General features: G+C 45.8%; 1 protein-coding gene across 2 annotated transcripts in view; it reads left to right on the plus strand.

Annotated features, from left to right (window-relative positions):
• The window catches only part of INPP5B (inositol polyphosphate-5-phosphatase B), a 957,269-nt gene that overhangs the window by 147,118 nt on the left and 789,553 nt on the right, over nt 1-20,598 (plus strand). The gene's annotated exons all lie outside the window — the stretch shown is intronic.

The raw sequence follows: 20,598 nt of genomic DNA on the forward strand, positions 1-20,598 counted from the left end.
GCAGTTCATGTCTCAATTTAAAAGAAAGCTCGAAACAAAGCTACAGCATGCCTGTTTACCTATTCCTGTGCCAAAAGGTATAAACAGTGACCTATCCAGCAGTCTATCCTACAACAGACAGCTTAGTTCCAGAGGCAGCAATACTACTTAAACAAACAAATAAGAATTTAGGAAATTGCAAAACCCAAATAATGACCGCAGATCACCTACCAATTTGTGTAGCCCTTGAGAAACACGCACAATTCTTTGCAAGTATGTTGAAGGTGCCCCCCCCACGTTCTGTGATCTACTTCCTTACACAGACACGCCCTTTTTGACTTTGTACTCCAATACAGTCCCTTTGCTAGGAACTAAGAACAAACAAGCATTGGCATAGCCAATAGGTCTCGCCTTTGGGACCTTATAAGTGTTTAGCCATGCAACAGTTGATGTTGTTGCACCATGGATATTGTGCTGCATAACTAAATACTTATAAGGTCCCAAAAGCGAGACCTATTGGCTATGCCAATGCTTGTTTGCTTATAGTTAAGGCCATCCAAGCTGCCACATTAAACTTCGATTTGAAAAAGATCCGTGCCCCATCCATTCTTTATCCCACAGACACATGCACTTAAAAGCCTTGGTGTGGTATGGCGCCTCCACGCCGCTCAGCTCTGCGGCTCGCTCATATCACAAAAGGTAAACAGTCCTTACTGTCAGCAACCTCTGTACCCTAGAGCAACAGAACTGCAGTTACTCAACTCTGCAGGGTCTATTTGACTAACTCACTCAATACAAGACCTTACAAAATCACGCACATAAACAGGCGGAACCCAGAGCACACCACCATTAAAGACCTCAGGCTGCCCAACGTGGTAGGAGACGCCGGCTACTGAGATGGGAAGAGGTCTCCAGTACCTGAAATCTAAATCCTGAAACATGGCACACAAGTGGCTGCTAAAAGGATAAGGTTCTCGGTGACATTTGTAGTGTAAAAAAGTGTGAATTATTTTTTGGTCTAAAGAGAACGTTGCTCAGTGTGATAAGTGGCCAGTCATCTTACATAATGAAGAGACATTCACTGCTTGAATTCAGGTCTCTTGTAAAGTACGGCATTCAGAAGACCGTTAATAGTTTTAACATACTTTGAGATTGAAACATCTTCTCTCAATGTTGTAGCTATTTCGTTGTGTGCAGGTGTGGACTTGGGCTAAAAATCACACAGCAGAAGGAGACACACCCAAAAACCAGGAGAATGGTGCCAGGACTTTGTTCCTACATCTTACCAAGGCATGCTGAAAAAGCCATGGTTTCATAACAAAGTTATTATTCCATTAATCCTGCGCTGCTAACGAAGTCCACTTCCTCAAGAAAGTAAATCAGGGTAAGGAACATTCCGTGTCTCCTCTACACTGAAACGTGCGCTGCCACAAGACCAGCACAGGCCAGGAGGACAGCACAACAAGCAGCAAACATCTCCTATGTCGCTAAAATGAGGAGACAGCACAATGCCGGTGCGCCTACGGGAGTCAGGACATATCTTTGCACAAACTCTGGGATCAAGCACAACACTCACTGCCCGAGGGTCGTCCCTGAATCCTTCATAATTCCAGTTATCAGAAAGAACTTCGCAGGCAACGAGGGACATGGTAAACGGGCACACAAAACAGTGGCACTGCCACAAGAGACACCCAAGAAACCCTCCCCAGTCCTCAGAGGTTATGTAGGCTGTTCCTACATACTTGGAGCATATATTGCAATTTACCACAATTGAGCAAGTGGCATACACACACTATTTCACCCACATAATGTGTTATAATGAGAGCACATACAGAATGCACTCTGCAATTGTGAACATTTATACAACACAAAAAACATACAACTTCTGTTGAAACAAGTCACTGTGCACATGTTAAAATACTAAATCCATAAAAAGAAATGGATGGCATTTTTTAGCCAACATCAAAACCTGCGTGGGTAAGGGAATGTACAGAGTTTAGCAAAAAATGCCTACTGCAAGAGAGTTTGTAAAGTTGTCAGGCCAGGGTACAGTATGCCCTGCAAAGGCATGCATTACTGCAGTCACTGCACACTCTAATAAGGGCCCGATTGTAAGTGGGTCCGGTGCCGTGACATCCGTCAGGATGGCGGAGGACATTTTTCAGTGGGAGGGAGAGTGAGACTGGGTAATTAAATCTTAAGTAGAGCAGCAACTCGAATAAGGCTTTCAGTCCATATTGCGTGGTTTTTTTTTGCTAACTGGGCCTTGTTATGAATCAAATCCGAAATGTACGCTCTGCCAGTAATTGTGCTCAGCGGTATATTCATTCTTGTTTCTACGGGCAAACAGCTCTTGATTCCAAGTGCTTCGATTTGAAGGATGCTAGTTGGCGCCTCTGTATCCTCGTGTGACCCTCTGCCACAGAGAGCTTTTTGTCAGTCGTGTTCAGGCAGGTTTCTCAGGATTTTTATTTTTTTCCTATTTCAACCCAAAAATCTCCTTTGTGTTCGATGTAAAACTAAGCAATTGGATTGTATACAGTGTAAACCGCAAACGTTCCCCAGGAGGGGCCGTGACTCGGCATTCTGCTTTCTACCTGGCAGTGCGACAGGGCTTGGAACCCTTTATAGCTATCTGTGTACGTCGGGAGGCGGCCACTTTCCCAGGGGCATTAAATTCGAACTACTACCTGGTTTTAGCATTTGTTTGCGAATGCTTTTAGAAGTCACGTAGTAGGAAAGGTTGTATCGTAATGTGTTGTATCCTGGCGGCTGCTTGGCATGAAGAGGGTAGATTGAATGTGAATCTTCACGCATTAAATAAAGCGTTGGATAGCGTTAAGCCTGTTTCTAGGCACTCTCAGTTCTGGGAATTGAAGCATGCGAGGGGAAGCCAACTGTGCGGATCTGTTCATCTAGAAGGGCACAATTTAAAATTCCACGTGCAGTGTCGGTGACTGGTCACTGAATAGAAGGACAAACAAGCGTGCGCGCCTCGCGCTGGCAGCAGGGGGAGGGGAGAAAGGAGGGGGCCTGCGCCTGTTTCCCTTGCGGTAGCGAACAGGAACCATATGTTAATTACAAGGTTTGAAAGCTCACTCCCGCAAGGGAATCGCCAAACGTGCACGCGTTGCCATTCAAAGCAATGCAACGCGTGCACGTTTTTGGGACACAAACTCAATCGATTTCAAAAAGTCTTTTTTCCTAGGTAGTGCATGCGCGCTGCGTAGGCGAGACCTAAAAACTGGATTTTAAACTTCCTGCAAACTAAATATACTACCAACAGCTTTTCAGCTAAGCAGGAGAGGACTGTGCTGCACAGACATTAAAGGCACACTTTCACATAGTCAAGCACTATGACCAGCCGAGAAAGGGCAAATGCTAAGTGAAAAGCCAGAGTATTGATGTAGTCATAAGGCGTGTGAGCAGCCACTCACAAGTAGAGACCACTAAATAACCTCTGCTAAGAATGTCATGAAAAGACTGTCTGTTTATAAAATTATTTCCATTATATAATTTGTTAACCAAATTATAAAACTCGATCCTTATTAAAAGTTGGATTTTACATTAGAAACATTCAAGGGCTAGTTCTATTTCAAAGGATCAAAATAAAACAGAAGATCTACTTACCCAAGTTACGGTTTTCTTACACAAGAAGAGTTTGTTGTAGAGCGGCAACAGCCCTCATCAGACCTTCCCAAAATACAGGACTCACAAAGATTTTTTGGACAACTTGCCCATACTACTTGAAGACTTGCAAAGAGCATAGTGAAGTCTCATAGAAATGAGAGAAACATATCAAAAGACTCTTATGATTGAGGAACTATATTTTAAATAACTAACTACTGGTATACTAATAAGCCACTACTTTTGATAGAAGACACTCCCAAACAATTCTCCAGCCATGCCATGTCACTTTATATTTTTGATGGAAGTTTAAAGGAAAACAAGTCAAAAACCCAACAAGAATCCTAAAGGAAAAAGAATCGCACTTTACATATTGGCTTTGGCATTGTTTATTTAGATTGGTGCTGCTGACATGGTGCAACACATATGTGCACATGGTAGTTGTCTTGGGATGGCTATATCAAACCAGTAACCTAAAAATAAAAAATAACATGCACGGAGCACATAAAAATGGAGCTAGAAACATGTTATAATTTTATAGCTGCCAGACTCTCAGTAATAAATAAATGGAATATGGGTTTGGTTGGGCAGAGGAGCACCAATAAAAAACCAGAGTAACATGCTGGCTGAAAAAAACCTGAAACATTTACTGTTCTAATGTTTTTGAAGCAGGGAAATGGTGCAGTACCACAGGCTGTCTCTAGGTGTCCTTTGGACCTTTTTTGGCCATACAAAGCACTGCACCCTGCAATCCAGCACCAAGCTTTCTGCTTTCCTCCTCCCAGCTGTCCAGACCTCCTCCTCACAATACTCAATGGTGGCTGCTGCACGGCTTGCGTGCCTGGACTGTGCCCAGCGCTACAGACCTTGTTCTCAGACCTTCCACCGATACAACGCCAGCACCCTGCTCGCCCTCAACCCCGGACACCACACCACCTGCCACCTCGCATCGCAGAAGGAGACCCAAGGACCTTTCGCTACCAAGTGGTAAAATGTAAAGAACGAAAAATAATTTTGAGAAAATACGCACAATAGAATGGAAGGGCATCGGTATAGTGGTTCCAACACGAGCTCTCGAGCATGTGAACAGGAGTGCTTTCATACCATCGCAAGAGGTGACCAGGGGAAGCAACAATAAACGAGGGATAATTCACCAATAAGCTATAAGAATCACTTTGGGATGGACGATCAGGAGGAAGCATGAACGTGTTGGATGGCCAAACAGAATGATCAATTAGTGATGTCCCCATGGCAGGAAACAAGCACCTAAAGGAGGGCCAATGACAAGCAATGCACCAATGAAAAGGCAGGATTTCTGTATGGCAAAACAAAGAACCAATGGTAATCAATGGGTGTCCATAAAGCCCATATTCTGGATACAATATGTCTCGCAGCGCAAGCGCTGCCCAGCTTTACCTAAAAAAAACACTTAAAGGCAAAAATGTGGATTGGGGATTGAATGGGAGGTTGCCACCTTTTGGGGGGGTTTGTCGTCTGCAAGCCGTTGGCTGCACGTGGGGGGGGGGTTGAACGCAGGACCTGACTGCAGGTTATGCCCTATACCCAATTACCCACGGTGCATAGCCAAAAGCTGTGTGTGTCATGAGAGGTTGGCATCCTGCGGAGGGGGCTGGGCGCAGGGACTGACCACAGGCCACGCCTAGCAGCTCAAATACCTGTTGCTCACAGCCAAAGTTGTGCTCAGTGGGGGAGTTGGGTGCATATGATCAACAAAACCCCAGAAATAAACTTAAAAAAATAAATGTTAAAGTGACATTTTAGTTAGGTATGGTAATAAGATTATACCTTATGATAGAAAAAAACCTACAAATTCACTGAGAAAAAAGCAAATGTTAAAGTGACATTATAGTTAGATGTTGAAATAAGCTAAAAAGCAAAGTTTAAAAAACAAAAATCCAAGTATCCATTAATGGATAGCGCATTGTCCTCAGAAGGGTTAGCCTTTCTCCGTTTTTTTTTAACAGGCTTTCGCTCTAAGTTACAACCTACTTTCAATCAGAATGCTACTACCCACATCAGGTGCACTCAGCCTTTACCTTGCTTAACTTGGATCACTACTTCCACCCCAAAATGCTGTGGTTTGTAAATGGTGCACCATATACCTATCAACATGCACAATTACAATTGCCTCCAAGGCTTTCACTATTTTTATGCTATGACTCTGCATGTGTACACTCAGCAACTCTATGGTGTAAATGACTATTGTGTATTCAGTGAGGTCGTCGGTGTAATCATCAATGATGTCATTTGAGATGTCATCAGTGATGTTATTTATCATGTTTCAAGTGATGTAATATGTGAGGTCATAAGAAATTACAACAATGACATGACAGGGTGAATTCTGCACACAATCGTATCAGATATTCCAGAAACAATAAGTCCAAATGGGGCTCAAGGGATGTGAAGCGGACACTCCGCGTTTCAAGACAGAAGTGCCCCCGATCACATTCAGAATTACCCCGAACTCCAATATCCAGATCACAAATGTCCACAAAGAGTTGATGAAGACGTGTTCTCTACTTTATTTTTCAGTATTCATGTGTGTCCAATACATCCAACACAAAAATGTAGCCAACACGTGTTTCATCTGGGGGAGAGGATGTAGCCCTCGTACCTGGGGAACCGGGTTCGAGTCTCGGCAACGACACTCAACATCCTGTGGTTCTGGGCAAATTACTTAATCTTCCCGTGCCTAACAAAAAAAAATTAATGTGTTCATCTATAACAGGGGTACTCATAGTACGGCCCGCGGGCCGCCAGCGGCCCGGCAAGCCTTCCCTGGCGGCCCGCGGAGCCTGCAGACATCGTACTGGTGTTTTTTGTCTTTCTTTTTAAAAAGTGTCACCAAACACCGCCGTTGCAGCAGCCCGGACTCCGAGAGGGGGCCGGCAATTCCAGCGATAGTTAGAGTGGAGCTGCAGGGGCGCTGAGAGGTGAAATACAACAAAGGCTTGTTAGCAAGTGAATGGTCTTTTAAAGACCTGTGAAGTACTGGGGGCGGCTGTGTGTGTGCCTGGGCTGCCACACAGGTGTGGGGGGGAGGGGGGGGTTATGCACTGCCAGCAACCTGCCAGGCCAGTGAGTGTCGTTTCAAATGTCCGATCCTGCAGCAGCACACTTCCAAGGCCCATCCATACATGACAGTAACCCAATTCAAGGCCCCTTTCTCCCGATTTTTTTAAAGAATCTCCCACTTTGCTCTTCTGATATGTTGGCATATATGCAATATATATATATATATTTCACAAGTTGCAAGTGTTTGTGATGCAGCTTCAGGTATAGGCACTAGGTGTAGTTTTTTTTTGGGGGGGCGGGAGGGGGAGAGTTTGATATAGCACGCAGGGAACTCGACCTGACGGTATTGAAGTGCTTTACATGAGCACCAGCTGCGTTACAGATTAACACTTGCATTTTGTTAGGCACGGGGAGATTAGGTGATTTGCCCAGAATCACAGGATGCCGAGCGTCCCTGCCGTGTAAGATTACAGTTCCACGACGTTTCTCACCCAGCATACAGTTAATATCAAATTCTTATGACATTAAACACTGTACTTTTGTTGTATTTATTGAAAAACAGCTTTTTTCAAATGTACCAACCAAATGTACGCCCCCTTCTGTTTAACAGGTTCTCACTGTGAGGAACATATTAAGTCAACGGCGCGTTAATATGTGGAAAATATACCTGAGATTTGTAATAGGTGGAACAACTTTTCGTGTTTGCTTCACGTTCGACAGATAGAGACACAGATAGAGACAGAGACAGACAGATAGAGGCAGGGACAGACGGATAGAGGCAGGGACAGACAGACAGAGGCAGGGACAGACAGACAGAGGCAGGGACAGATAGAGGCAGGGACAGATAAAGGCAGGGACAGACAGAGGCAGGGACAGACAGAGGCAGGGACAGACAGACAGAGGCAGGGACAGACAGACAGATAGAGGGAGGGACAGATAGAGGCAGGGACAGATAGAGGCAGGGACAGATAGAGGCAGGGACAGACAGAGGCAGGGACAGACAGAGGCAGGGACAAACAGAGGCAGGGACAGACAGGGACAGAGAGAGAGAGAACGCGAGAGAGAGAGAGAGAACGAGAGAGAGAGAGAGAGATGTGCATGCCGGGTCTGGTGGCTCAGTGGACGAAGGCATCCGCTGCAGGGGCCTGTGTTCAAGCTCATGGTCACAGTTTTTTTTTCTAGCCCCGCCCCCTCCCCCACTGACCCCGACCCCGCCCCCACCGGTGCGGCCCTCGGCCACAAACCACACTCTAAATTTGGCCCCGAGAGAAAGTTTGTGAGTACCCCTGATCTATAACGAAACTGGTGCTCATGTAAAGCGCTCTGATGCCTCGGGTCTAGTTCGCGCTATATAAAACTATAAAAAAAAAAAGCATACCACTGACTTCATTAGGGCTAACAAGTCTATCACAAATGACCTGAAGTTCAGCATACAAATTCAATAGCTAGTGCTTTCCAATATCGATATCCCCCATTTCGCAGGGCAATTTCTCCAATTAAAATAGTTTATACCATATCTATCATGTTAGGTCTCTCACAGAGAGCACGCTGTTACAATGAAAGGAGTATACTCTCGTGAGAGACCTAACATTATGGGTCTTATATAAACTATTTTAATTGGAGATATTGGCTACGTGCATGGTAGGGGAGCAAGTTATAGTTACCTCAGTAAAGTATAACTGGTAAATTCCAGTGTTTTTTTTAGTTTTTTGAATGTTATTTGTTGCCTTATCACCCAACTAGAATGTCCCTTTAAACTCTGGGGTTTTCTGTAAATTTCTGAAGCTAAGGTAAGATCTTATTACCATACTTAAATATAATGTTTCTTTACACTTTTTTTTATGTAAAATGTTTTTGGGGAACCTCTTTATGTTTGTATGTATATTATATACCAATGTAACTAACCACACATTGGTAACCGCCACTGGATGTAAACATGTATATATGTTTACATCCAGTGGCGGTCACCAATGTGTGGTTAGTTAGGACCTTCTTACCATAGGAAATTTATTTTTTCGATTTTGATGAATCTTCATGAAACGTTCCAAACAATAAGCACACCCACCTCAGCTCCTTCTTTGAAAGTTCAGGGTGGTCCATTGAGCAGGAGCTGAGAAAAAGCGGGTCCCAAAAAGCTATTTCTGCATGCAAATTCCATGGGGAGTTTGAACAGAGCTACAGACGAAATAGCTGAACAGAATTACACCAAATTTGACAGAAAGTTAGATCTTTACCTAGAAAGTGTGCTTTTTTTGGTTTGGTGTAATTCCTTTCAGCAGTTTTTAAGAAATTAATGTTTAAAATGTACAGATATCTAGATCTTTGTACTGAAATTCAAAAACTCAAGCCTTCTGATTGGCTAAGGGGGCTTTTCAGAGTGAAAGCTCTGATTGGCTGGCCGCGAGACGAAAGGGAATGTTGTGTCGGCCATTAAAGGACTCTGAGTCCCCTGTCCTGACAATGTTTAAAAAATACCATATAGGGGGGTGAGGTAGGGGTACCCTGAACCCATCCCTTCTGGTGAGTCCCAGAGGGATCCATCCTAGGCCCAAAATTAAATTTAAAAAACTTGGGGTAGGGATCACTGCGATCCCCCAGGACTCCGGAGAGACTGAGAAATTAATTGCAAAACAAATTGATGGCTGGGTGTCCATGGGGTGTTTGTCACACAAGGGGGTAGTGAGTGCCAGGCCTGGCCACAGGCAAAACCCTACGCCAAACTTCACGCTGCGCATGGCCAAAGGCCGAGCATGGCAGAGGGTTGACTGCCTGCAGGGCATTGGGTATAGTTATAACATTTTCTGTTAAAAAACCCTAGAAATTCACTAAAAAAACTACGCTTAAAGTGATGTTATAGTTGGTTATAGTAAATAGTAATATCTTATTTTACATTAAAAAAACAGCAATTTACTGAAAAGAGTTTAAGCACAACACTGAGCTAACTAGAACTTGTGCTCGTACCATGCTCTGCTTATGACTTCACAAACTCCATCAGTCATGACATGTTCAATGCCATCATTGATGACATCGCCGATAACATCTCACATTATATCATTGATGACAACACTGGGCATGGTGGAGGTACAAGTTCTAGTTAGCTCAGTTATTCTGGCCATGCCGGACATGCTGCGGTTGAACCTAACTGACCCAAACATACAGCTCCTACACTTCACTATTGTGTTAATTTAAAGTCCATAGCCGGAAACAAGGTGTCTATAAACCAGGTAAGGCAATCTTGATCTGGAAAACAAACTATAATGTTTAGTGGCTGCATCAGGGCCTCCATTAAGTTGACATTGGATGTTTCCAAGGACAGACAACGTTAAAAATTAGGAGCCGGAAGTGAATATTACCATTGATGACAGTGTGCTCAAAGAGCCACTTCTGGCTGTGGAGCCTCCGACATATTCTTACATTGGCTGATCAAGTGACGTGTAGACTTTGACAGTCTCTTGGGCTAGACGAAGTTTATGAATTCCTGTCTCAGACACCAGAAGCAACCCTCAGACGACACAGAATTTACAATCTCCAGCCTCGTGCAATCTCAGGCAGTGGTATTTCATTGAACTTGATAGAAGGAGGCCTTGCACACCATTGTTACGCTTAACCATGGATCACATTCAGCAGCCAATTAATCTGCATGTAATTCTGCATTCATTTAGCAATCTGCGCGCCTGTCTCACGCTTCTTTATCCATCACACTGCTAAGTACTGGTCCCAAAACTAGGCTTGGGTGAAACTCGTGGAATTTCACACCACGGAATCATGCAGAGTTACAAAAACACTCAGCGAGATTCCGCGGAAATCCACCAATGGGGAGAAAGCACTGGGCGTCAGGGTGTTTTTGTAACTCTGCATGATTTCGTGGCTGATGGACGTTTTTTTTCTTCTTGAACATCTCACCGAGACTGTGTGTACTTACTTTTAAGAATGTGTGATACCACCTATTTGTTGGGATGGTTGTTTTTGTATTAGGTGGGTGCAGCACATCATGCTACCAAACGAAACAGCGTTAATTGAGGTATTTACTTCTAAAGCTTGAAACAGGGATGGATTTTTCATTATTTCTCACACAAATGACTTTTTTCACCAAAAAGGAACAATCTTTTAAGCATACAATGTTCTATCTTAGTTACTTACGTTATTCTTGAGTAATCTGTGGCACAGTACCTGTGCCGTATTGCACAGATTGTCGCACAATATCAGTCTCAACATGTGAGACAGCAAGAGGCCTGTGACAATACTGTGGGCAAATTTAGTGACAATACATCTATCCATGACATGATAAGGTCCCATCCTTGACATTTGGCGGGTGTTCTTAAGTGCATTCTGGCAATGCCGGGTATATAAGAGGTCCTATCTTTAAACTGTGGGTATTCTTGGTGACATTCTGGCTATTACCGGCATAACAGTGGCCCATCCTTGCAAAATATGGGCATTCTTTTTTTGTTTAAAGTTTTTATTTGTTTTATGTAATTTAAACTTACAAACAACGCAATCATGAATACACAATACATAGTGAGCACTGGGCAATAGCAGTTGGTACAATGCATAAGATATATCAACAGTTCCTTTGAAAGAAAGTATGAGGTTAGGTTCCAGCAACGCATATATACATGTAACGAAAGTAGCGTGTGGGTTGTCTACACGTATCGACAATGGGTGATAGCTCATAATGAGCATGGCTCTTTCCCCGATCACCCCAGCAGCAAGACCTACTCCACCCCCTTCGCCCCTAGATCTAATCCATAATATTTTATCCATTTGGCCCATATCTTTCGGAATTTGCAGGGACAGCCCATTGCTTCATATGTCACTTTCTCCGCAACCATAAAGAGATCCAAACTTGTTCTCCATTCTCGGAGGGTTGGAAGTTGGTGGGCACCCCAGTATCTGGCTATGTCTCTTTTGGCCACTACCAGCCCCAAGTTAGCCAACATGAGTCTATGTCGTGGCAAATCCACATCTGAGGGTATTCCCAGAAGGAGGAACCTGGCTTCCACCTCAATTTGGGATTCCAGTATATTGTTGAGTTCCCTCACTATCTTGCTCCAATATGTTTGAATCCTGCTGCATTCCCAGAGGGTGTGTATAAATGTACCTCGTCCCGTGTGACATCTGAGGCAGTCTGGGTGATCTGCTCTCCCCATAGAAAATATGGGCATACTTGACTACAGTCTCACCCTCCTTGGCATGATAGTGGCACATCCTTGGCATTGGCGAAATCCAGGCTATTTTTAGCCTAATAGATAGCCTTCCTTGACATAGACTAGCATGCTTTATGCCATTTTGGCCATCCCTGCCATAGCAAAAGCCCAGCAGTTAAACATAGTGGGTATTCTTTGCAACATTTTGGCTATCCCCGACATAAACAATGTCCTTCTTTGGGTTGTATGACAGAGGCACACATTGCTAAACCATGAATGCTTCGACCATGCAGCCCGAACCACGAATGTGTCTTAACCACGCATTCCTTTACCACACATGCCTTTATCATGCAATTTTGTTGTAAAGGCATGAGTGGTAAGGGGGTATGCATGATTACGATCGCCACTACATGACCCCTCCTCGCCCTAAGCCCTAAAATTCTACCCCACTACCTCGCCCCCCTGCCCAGAGTCCTAACACCTTCCCTTAAAACTACCCCTTCCCCTCCCCTTGCCCTGAGGCCTCAAACCCTGCCCCCTACCATAAACGACCCCAGCCCCAACACCCTGAGTCCTAAAACGTACCCCCGCACTATCCATGAAACTACCCCAACCCCTTCTACTGCCCTGAGGTCTAAAACTCTGCCCCAATTAAAAAAAACTACCCCGAACTCCACACCCTGAGCCCTAAAACAACCCCCACTCCTAAAAACTACCCCCAAATCCAACCCCGCCCCAAGGTCCAAACCCTGCCCCCTTCCCAAAAGTAACCCAAACCCCCCATCCAGAGCCCTAAAAGCGACCCTCATCCGTAAAAACTACCCCCCAAAACCCGGCCCCAGCCCCACTTATCTGTCCATGTCTGGAGCTTCCAGTCTCTATGCTTCTTCTGCTTCTCCCTGCCCATCCTGAATACTAGACCGCTATCTGCCTTCACTACGTATATGCGTGGTGAAGGCAGATGCGTGGTTCAGGCAAGCGTGGTTACGCTTGCGGGGGAACAGCATGCGTGGCTGCTCTGCCCACGTTGTTTGGCCATTTATCCCCTTCTTTGTTTGACATGTAGTGAAGATTCTTGATGCCATTTTAGCAATCCCTGTCATAGCAAAAGCCCAGCAGTTAAATATAGTGTTATTCTTGGCAACATTTTGGCTATCCTCAACATAAACAATGTCCTTCTTTAACTTGTAGTGAAGATTCTTGATGTCATTTTAGGTGTCCTGTTCATACGAAAGGCCCAAACCTTGACTTACTGTACAAATACTTGGTGGCATACTAGCTACCGCTGACTTGATTTTATTTTTATTTTATTTATAAAGTTTTATAAAGCATAAAAATGTCCAAAATGTTGGTGTCAGAGCGCTGTACAACCCAATAAATAGCATTAAATATACATGGAGCAAAATATAGAATATACAGCATGGAAAGATAATACAAAGAGACATAGTGAAAACACCAGCAAGGAAATCAAATTGTCGCCTCAGATAGGAAGGAGATTATTCAGAAGTCTTATTTTTACTGCGTTTTTTAAAAGAACGAATGAAGGGATGGTCCTGATCTCTGGGGGAAGAGAGTTCCAAATTCTTGGGGCAATTCCAGAGAAAGATCTCTTATAGGTTTTCTTTTTGTGAAATTTTGGGGGTTTCAGCAGTAGGGTGCATGTACTACGAGAAGCTCTATTCCTTCCGGATAGCACCAGTTTCTGAGCCAGGTAGCGAGGAGTGTTGTGGTGGATGGCTTTGTATGTCATGCATGCTATTTTTAGGTGGATCCTAGATTCATAAGGTAGCCAGTTCAGAGAGTGGAGGGCTGGGGTGATGTGACCATTTTTCTTTATGCCTGTGATGAGCCGTGCAGCAGCATGGAGGGTAGCCCTCAACGGTGCTAGTTTTATGTTCGGTAGGCCACCAAGGGTAGCATTCCCATAGTCAAGTTTGGAGATCACAAGAGCCTGAACCGCCATCTTGAGATCTGCATTGGGCAAGAATGGCTTTAGTTTTCTTAAGATGTGGAGATGGAAATTGGCCCCTCTGGTTGTGGAGCTGATGTGATTCATCATGGAGAGGTTTTTGTCTAGTGTTATTCCTAGGGATTTTGCTGAATCAACAGTATGTGGGGTACAGTTCAAGGCGGTGAGTAGTGTGAGCCAGTCTTTGATGTTAGAGATGGGGTTGGGAGGCGAGATTAATAGGAATTCAGTTTTGAGGGCGTTAAGTTTGAGGTGTTTAAGTGTTAACCAGTGTTGAGTTTTATTCAAGATGTTATTGAGAGTGCTGATGTCATTAGGAGAGGTAATCTTCATGTACAATTGCGTATCATCGGCGTACATATGGTAGGAGATGTTGGGAGTGTTTGAGGATTTTAGTCAGGGGTTCCATGTAAAGATTAAACAGGGTGGGCAAAAGTGAAGAACCTTGAGGAACGCCGATAGTGACTGATGTCTGATCGGATAAGTCATGATTGAGTAGGACTTGTTGAGATCTGTTTTGTAGGAATGAGCAGAACCATTTTAAGACAGTACCAGTGAGACCCATCCTAAGTTCGAAGAGGTTCAGGAGGTTTCATGTTTGACTGTGTCAAATGCTGATGATAGGTCAAGAAGGATTAAAAGACAGGATTCATTATGATCAAGAAAGCGTAAAGCATTGTCGACATGGCGGTTTCAGTACTGTGACCTGGTCTGAAACCAGATTGGCAGTGGTCGAGGAGTTGGTGCTGGTTAATGTGATTGCAGAGTTGTTGATTAACACATTTTTCCATGAGCTTGGCTAAGGTTGGGATGCTCGAAATGGGGCAAAAATTGTTGGGATCAGAGAGGTTCACGTCTGGCTTTTTAAGTATAGGTGTGATTTGTCCACTTTATAGACAGTCCGGCATGGTGCCTTACGTAAGAGAGGCGTTGATCATTCTGGTCCATAGGGGTATCAGGAGGTGTGAAGTTTCCTTGAGGAATTTGGAGGGGAGAGTGTCATTGAAGTGGTTGGAAAGTTTAGTGGAAGACATTAGTTTTGAGATGTCAGTGTCCTCAAATGTCTGAAAGATGGACCACGAGGCATTGTTTTTAGGTTTAAAGAGAAGGTTGCTAGGACAAATTTCCTGCGAGGTGGAGGTGCATTGTGACTGGGTTTCAGGCGGTAAACAATTCACAGCAATGCGGAGCTCATTGTCAATTGACTTAGTTTTTATCAGAAAAAAGGGGGGAAAATGTTTGACAATTAGGTAGGGTTGTAGTGTCAGATGTGGAGGATTTACGCTTCCCGTTAGTTTGTTGTTTCACTAGTTCAAAGAGTTTTTTGGGATGGTTGAAGGCTGTGTCCAGTTGCTGACGGAAAAATTATGATTTGGCACTTCTGATTCACCTATTGTAGTTCCTTCTTTTTTTACGCAACAGTTTAAGGTTTGAAAGAGATGGGGTCTGTCTCCACTCTCTTTCTGTAAGTCTAAGGGCACGGCATTCCTCGTTAAGGCTACAGTTGAACCAGGTATTGGTTTTACTTATCTGGACTCTCTTTAGTCGTTTGGGGGCAATGGAGTCCATGATGTTAGACATAGAGCTACGGTAGTGCTTAGTGAGGTCTTGAGCATCAACCATATCAGTGGGAGGAGACAGGAGGTTAAGGCTGGTGGCAGATATCATGTCTGGATTGAGATTGAGGGTATTTCTGATCCAATGTTTAGCTTTCACAGGTTGGCCTGGATATCCCTGGTGCTAAAGTGGTCCCACATATTACAGGAATTTCAAGCTACATTGTGGCTGCCCCTGGCAAAAATACAATATAGTGTGAGTTCTTGGTGACATTCTGTCTAACCCTGGAAAAATAGTTGCCTGTCTTTGAAATATTATGGATATTCTTGCATTTTTTTACTAAAGTGGCATAACAGTCGGCCATCATTGACAAATTGTGCTAATTCGTGACAACATTCTGACCACACATGACATAATAGTGACCTATCCATCCTTGTCATATTGTGGGTGTTTAAACATAACTGTGTCTATCCATTACATAGCGGTTATGCTGGCATCTTTAGCAACTAAACTTCAGAGACCATCATTGAGGTAGAACCCCCAAATTTCAGGTAAAATATTCTTTAGATCTAACAGGCCACAGACTAATTTACAACTTTGCTTGCTTTGTCACTGATTTTGCCTCAATAACCTTCCCACTACATCCCCCCTCACCTATAAACAGGAGGCACCCAACCCACAAGAAACAACTACAGCCAGGCTGGCCACACCCATGATTCAAGACTAGCAGCCAATAGCATGAGCCTTAGTGCTGCGATTTTGACTGGTAACTTACCGTGAGTAAAGAAGTATTGTGGACTTCCTATTCAAAACATGATCTGGGACCATAAATGGAGACATTACATCGCATATCTCATGTATGCCTTTATTGGCCCTGTGTTCTTATCCTATTTTTCAGTTTTGATTTGGGATTATCAACAGCAGCAGATCTATGATGTGCACTTTGATTTAGCAAATCAGAAAATCTACAGTCAATACGACGTCTGCTACTGTATGAAAAAGCATGTTTAGAAAGCCTACGAGCATCGATCAAGCCGGCAGAGGCTTCCAGCCACACACAATACCGTCAAGGTACACAGAGGTGGAGTTAAGAACAGTAAATCCATACATAAACGTGTATACTTGCCTTCGTGACATGGTGGTATTCGATATACCAGCTACGATATTTAAAACCCACTATTCTTGAGGTATACCCACACTTTGGACATTCCTTTCTTTTACCTGAGGAAAGCTTTATTTTAAGCAGATCTCATGAGCCAATGGTGTATTTACACCCCTGGTACATTTTCAGATAATGGAGGAAATATGGGGCATATGTTGAGAGCCTTCTTACAAGTTCAGGCCACACACAGCACAACCCCCTCACAGTTCACACAGATCCAAGGGCTCTGGCATTGGAAAATAAATCTACTTATCAGGGCACATGTTAGCTTTAAATTGCAGAAATATTCTCCCAGTTTCACAGATGCTACAGGTGTTCACGATTTGACAGCAGAGCTAATTCTTTAGTTTTACAAAACTAACAAGGCTGGAGGTGAACACAGAGATATTTCTCAAGTGACGTGTAGACTTTGACAGTCTCTTGGGCTAGACGAAGTTTATGAATTCCTGTCTCAGACACCAGAAGCAACCCTCAGACGACACAGAATTTACAATCTCCAGCCTCGTGCAATCTCAGGCAGTGGTATTTCATAGAACTTGATAGAAGGAGGCCTTGCACACCATTGTTACGCTTAACCATGGATCACATTCAGCAGCCAATTAATCTGCATGTAATTCTGCATTCATTTAGCAATCTGCGCGCCTGTCTCACGCTTCTTTATCCATCACACTGCTAAGTACTGGTCCCAAAACTAGGCTTGGGTGAAACTCGTGGAATTTCACACCACGGAATCATGCAGAGTTACAAAAACACTCAGCGAGATTCCGCGGAAATCCACCAATGGGGAGAAAGCACTGGGCGTCAGGGTGTTTTTGTAACTCTGCATGATTCCGTGGTGTGAAATTCCACGAGTTTCACCCAAGCCTAGTTTTGGGACCAGTACTTAGCAGCGCAAAATGTACCACAGGCAAGAAAATCAGAGCTCTGTGCTCTGATTTTCTTGCCTGTGGTGCGTTTTGCGCTGACAAATGAGTGTGAATGGCACCATGCTATTTTCAACATGATTTTGCTGTCGCCCATGCATAAAATCTGCTTGGAAAGCAGCCCTCTGACCGCGACAGCCCAAGTTTGTAAAATCTCACTGGTAGTCAGTCCTCCTAGCGAGTGGAAATCACGCTAGGGGGTGCCACGTTGCGCTCACCTGCTCGCATTCTGAAGCATTGCGTTTTTCCCGATGTAATTGCGCTGCTCAAACGGAAAAAAAAATCCACCAAGCGCCGATTGGCAGGAACTCCATATTACAAGAGTAACACATGTGGTGATTGGGCCCTCAGGCCCGCATGCAGATAAATGAATGGACGCAGACACCGGATGACTGGTATAGTAACTGGCCCCGAGCACGTGCGCTCGGCCCCTTTTATTGTCAGGGTCACCTGACTGGTGACGCCTGTGGTGGGTGGGTGTTCAGTGTGGGTTACATGTCAACTGGAACACTAGAACGTATCCAGCCGGATACTACATCCCTCCCAAACTTTAATGAAAGTTAAACTTAAATGAAGTCCGAACCTGTGGGAGAAAACACCAGTTCCAAACAAAACATAAATTGGCGATCAGGACTTCCACGTAGTCTCTTGGCTGATGGTCAACTGCCGGCGAGGGTGTTCTGACAGCCGGGACCACTCTGTCTCCTTGGCACTATGTCTGAGTGCTCTGCGGATGTGTCCCTTTGGACTTACATCGTGGAAGTGCGCCTCACAATCTCTTTCTAGTACCGCCATCGGTGGAAGTGTGGGTGGAATGGTGGTGGACCACTGTTTGTTCTCTTTTCCGCTGGGCGCCCTGGTAGAGGTGTGTCCTTCGACTAGTAGTTGTCTTCTTACAGGACTCACCGTTGCAGGATATCCCTCTCACGGATACCCCTCTCTCGTGGGTGTCCCCTCTCACTGGACGACCCGGAGGCCCTTTGTTGCCAGGTTTCCACTGGACCGGTGGACCGCCGCCTTGTCGCTCCACTCGCTTTGGGGGAGTCACGACGGGTCCTCTTCCCGTGTCCGAAGTTCCGCCTAAAAGGGTGCTGTTGGCACTTGGTCCTTCGCGCTCTGCCTTGTTCTCCCAGGAGCTCCAGAGCCAGCTTCAACAGTCCATCTCTCGTCTTGGGGACCCGCTGCCACCGGTGTCCCTGAGGCCTCTGCCCCTTGGATGTCCACGGTCCTGTTTCCGTGACTTCCCAGAGGTGGTTGTTACCAACGGACCGGCTTGCTCGTGTCTGTCGTCCCCGGGTGACCTTCGGGTTTACGCATCGACGTATACTCCCAGTGGGGCTGATGTTGTTTTCCAGATACTGGGTCTGGGTGCCCATGCACCTTCTCACTTCCCTCTTCGGGTACTCCCCCTCTTCGGGTGTTCTCCTTCTCCTTCCATTGCGACGTGATCCAGTCTCCCTGCCTTATTGCTCGTCCTTACCAGGCTTCCTCGTGTAGCGTGCACTCTACGCGTTTCCCTCTGGTCTTGTCCCGCCACTAGGACACTGTCTTCCTTTTCCTCTGTGACTGGACCAATCATCGCGACCTTCTGTCTCGTAGTTGCTTCGGATGTTGAGTGATGTTACTGGACCTCTTTTCCTACTCCTCCTGGTCCTCTTTGCGAACCTCTCATGGGGTCCTCTTCACTGACGTCCCTTCGGACTTCCTCTTCTCTCCAGCTCTGACCTCTTGGCAGGTCAGTGCACTCTCCGACCTCTCGTAGGTCTACATCCTCCTTGCGACCAACTGGTGGTCAGCGTCGTCCTCCTTGCGACCATCTTGCTGGTCGGCTTCTTCCTCCTTGCGACCATCTTGATGGTTGGCTTCGTCCTCCTTGCGACCATCTGGGTGGCCGGCAACCTTCGCGCGACCATCTGGGTGGCCGGCAACCTTCGCGCGACCATCTGGGTGGCCGGCAACCTTCGCGCGACCATCTGGGTGGCCGGCAACCTTCGCGCGACCATCTGGGTGGCCGGCAACCTTCGCGCGACCATCTGGGTGGCCGGCAACCTTCGCACGACCATCTGGGTGGCCGGCTTCACGAGGTGCGTCACGTCGTGCGACTACCTGTGTTTGCTGAATTGTCGAGTGCTGGTACATGCTTCTCTTCGTACCGTCGCGGTACATCCTCAGAGTCGCGTTGCTCCTTGTGCTGTGTGATTTCTTGGTGTGGTGGCTTCTTGGCGCCACTGGGTGTACTTCTTCATCCTTAGCCCGCCAGTGTCGGATACTTGCTGCGCGCATCTTCGTCAGTGAGTTCTTCTTCCTAGGCACTGCTGTGTACCTTCCGCGTCCGGGGTACATCTGCGCTGAGTCCTTTAGTTCGCTCGAGGGTTCCGCTCCACTTGATGCGGCGACAGCGCAGTCCTTGCTGGGGTGGATGTGGCTCAACACCGTTCTTCTTTCTTGTTGCTGCGGGATGGCGCTGCATCCCTGTGGCACACTGTCTCTTCTTCCTTGCGACCATCTGCTGGTCTGCTGCTTCCTCCTCGCGACCATCTTGCTGGTCTGCTGCTTCCTCCTTGCGACCATCTTGCTGGTCGGCTTCTGGTGGTCGTGCACCCACTCCTTTCCTTCTCTCACTGTGTCCGTGCTTCAGCGCGCTTCTGACTGCGCCCTTTGGTTGCTTCGTTGGACGCACTCGCTGCGCACCTCCTTCGGATCCTCTTGAGACTTGCTGCTTTGACGAGTCTCTTCAACCTTGCCACCCAAGGCTGGTGCACTCTGGTGTCTTCACTCTTGCGGCGACTACCCCTGGCCAGTAGGCGTCACCGCACTCCACGCAGCCTTGTCCGCAAGTTCCTTTCCTGGAGGGCCTCTAGTGTGCGCACTTGTCCGCGTTTTCCACTCGGGTGTGGGCGGTCGTGCCTACTCCACTCTGCTCTCCTGTGTATCAGCTTTTCCTGCGCTGCGGTGCTGTGGTTTCCTTCCCCCATCTACCCGTGGAGTTGCCTCTCCACTTGCAGTCTCTGCGTGTCTGGGCAGTTTCCTTAGCCATATGCTGCAGCAATCCTTCCCTTTTGCTTCAGGCTTGTGTTTCGATTACAACACAGAGCCACTAAAATTCTTCATTTCCGCTCACGGAATAAAAATTCCACCCGGGCCTATCCAAAACAAGATAACGCACCTCGGTGTCAATCATGCATAACATGGAAATAC

This window comes from Triturus cristatus, chromosome 3_2, assembly GCF_964204655.1.
Source record: "Triturus cristatus chromosome 3_2, aTriCri1.1, whole genome shotgun sequence".
NCBI classification, from domain to species: Eukaryota; Metazoa; Chordata; class Amphibia; order Caudata; family Salamandridae; genus Triturus; species Triturus cristatus.